Source organism: Coregonus lavaretus (assembly GCF_964263955.1).
Source record: "Coregonus lavaretus genome assembly, contig: HAP1_SCAFFOLD_3866, whole genome shotgun sequence".
In the NCBI taxonomy this organism is placed as follows: domain Eukaryota; kingdom Metazoa; phylum Chordata; class Actinopteri; order Salmoniformes; family Salmonidae; genus Coregonus; species Coregonus lavaretus.
In genome coordinates this window covers 1-2,500 of record NW_028160401.1, presented here as the reverse complement: position 1 = coordinate 2,500, position 2,500 = coordinate 1, and the positions used below count along the sequence as shown (strand labels likewise).

Sequence of the window (2,500 nt, the reverse complement as noted above, 5' to 3'; positions counted from 1 at the left end):
AAGGTGCTCCAAATCTTTTTACTATAATTTTTTATATAATTTATCTTTGTTTCATAATACAGTTTCTTCTTCTTTTTATTCAGTTTAGTCACATGATTTCTCAATTTACAATACGTTTGCCAATCGGTTGTGCAGCCAGACTTATTTGCCATTCCTTTTGCCTCATCCCTCTCAACCATACCATTTTTCAATTCCTCATCAATCCACGGGGGTTTAACAGTTTTTACAGTCATTTTCTTAATGGGTGCATGCTTATTAGTAACTGGGATAAGCAATTTCATAAATGTGTCAAGTGCAGCGTCTGGTTGCTCCTCATTACACACCACAGACCAGCAAATATTCTTTACATCAACATAGGAATCACTACAAAATGTATTGTATGACCTCTTATACACTATATTAGGCCCAGCCTTTGGAACTTTGGTTTTCCTAGATATGGCAACTATATTGTGATCACTACATCCAATGGATCTGGATACTGCTTTAAAGCAAATCTCCCCCTCTCTCTCTCTCAATTCAATTCATTTCAATGTAAGGGCTTTATTGGGAAACATATGTTTACATTGTCAAAGCAAGTTAAATGGATAAACAAAAGTGAAATAAACAATAAAATATTAACAGTAAATATTACACAAGTTCCAAAAGAATAAAGACATTTCAAATGTCATATTATGTCTATATACAGTGTTGTAACTCTCTCTCTCTCTCTCTCTCTCTCTCTCCAGGGGTTTTCTCTCCTCTGGTTCTAATCATCCCGTCAGGTTGGTTCAGGGCTTTCTGGTTCAGGCCCTGGAGAGGGAGTGGCCCATCTCCATGGTTACAGAGCCCCTCCCCCTGCTCATACACTCCTCTCCCCAGAGACTAAATGCCTGTTGCCCTGAGATACAAGACACACACACACATTGCTACTGGCTACACCCCACACACACCACAAACACACACACCACCACCACACACACCACCACCACACACACACCCTCGGATGATCTCGAACACACAGACACTCTAGTGGACTTACTGGCAGACACACACATAACCCACGACTCAGAGGATGAGGGACGGGAGACAGACTGTAGCAGCCGTGGTAAGGGGGGTGTAGGTCAGGGAGAGGAGGGTGTAGGTGAGGGAGAGGAGGGTGTAGGTGAGGGAGAGGGGGGTGTAGGTGAGGGAGAGGAGGGTGTAGGTGAGGGAGAGGAGGGTGTAGGTGAGGGAGAGGAGGGTGTAGGTGAGGGAGAGGGGGGTGTAGGTGAGGGAGAGGAGGGTGTAGGTGAGGGAGAGGAGGGTGTAGGTGAGGGAGAGGGGGGTGTAGGTGAGGGTGTAGGTGAGGGAGAGGAGGGTGTAGGTGAGGGAGAGGTCAGTGTGTGTGAAGGTGTAGGTGTTATTGAGGGAGAGGAGGGTGTAGGTGTTGGGGGATACGTGCTGCGTCCTTCTCTACTGCCTCAGATGGAGATACTGAGAGAGGGAGAGAGAGGAGAGAGAGGAGGTTCTGCATGGTGTGAGCGGCCTAGTCTTTCAGGAGAGTTCACATCAGTCCCTGGTCCCCGCCTGCCTTCCACCAGCTCCTCCTCTGGGGGGCGTGGCCCAAAGCCTCTCAGTCAATCCCTGACCTGGGGCGGAGTCTGGAGCGTCTGCTGAGCCCCTACGGCTTTCCCTGACTGAAGAGCAGGGGTCTCTGTGGCTGGCGGCCGAGCCAATGGACGGCTAGGCCGGCTGTGGGCTGATGACCTCACTGATGACGTCAGTGTGTGTCTGAACCTTGACCTCCTGGCGTCACTGGTCTACTCCCTCCCTGACTGGCGCCTGCTCTGGTCACCTGACCCCCGCTTCCTCAACCACTTCCTGCTCTGCCCATTGCCAGAGCAACCATTCCGCCCCATCTCCCTGTTTCCACAGAGCTTTGTTTATGACATCAGCATCTGGGTGGGGCCAGACTGGCAGGAGGCGGGGTTCATGCTCTAGTTAGAGAGGCCAGTAGAGAGATGGTAGAGAATGTTACACTTATAGACACCTACACACCCAACACACACCCTGACATAACACACACCTACACACCCGACACACAGCCCGACACACACACACCAGCTACTGTTACAGACTCACCTACCGCTCACACACACGCCCTCTCACACACACACGCACTCAAACTCCACACACACCTGCAAAGCCTGCTGTCCACCCGCATGCATCTCACCGTCAGGTAGTGTCTGTGTGTGTGAGAGAGAGAGAGAGAGAGAGAGAGAGAGAGAGAGAGAGAGAGAGAGAGACACAGAGAGAGAGAGAGAGAGAGAGAGAGAGAGAGAGAGAGAGAGAGAGAGAGAGAGAGAGAGAACAGAGAGAGAGAGAGAGCGAGAGAGAGAGAGAGAGAGAGAGAGAGAGAGAGAGGGAGAGAGAGAGAGGAGAGAGAGGGAGAGAGAGGCAGTGAGAGAGTGAGAGAGAGAAGAGAGAGAGAGAGAGAGAGGAGAGAGGAGAGAGAGAGAGAGAGAGAGAGGCAGAGAGAGAG

At 50.3% G+C, this 2,500-nt stretch overlaps 1 pseudogene across 1 annotated transcript in view; it reads left to right on the top strand.

Moving 5' to 3' along the window:
- LOC311121872 (ferredoxin-fold anticodon-binding domain-containing protein 1-like) overlaps positions 1-2,278 on the top strand; it is a 25,307-nt pseudogene extending 23,029 nt beyond the window's left edge. The window contains exons 6-7 of the transcript XR_014615948.1: positions 726-1,204; positions 1,403-2,278. The product of XR_014615948.1 is annotated as a ferredoxin-fold anticodon-binding domain-containing protein 1-like (transcript). The remainder of the gene's footprint in view (positions 1-725; positions 1,205-1,402) is intronic.
- The last annotated feature ends 222 nt before the right edge of the window (positions 2,279-2,500 follow it).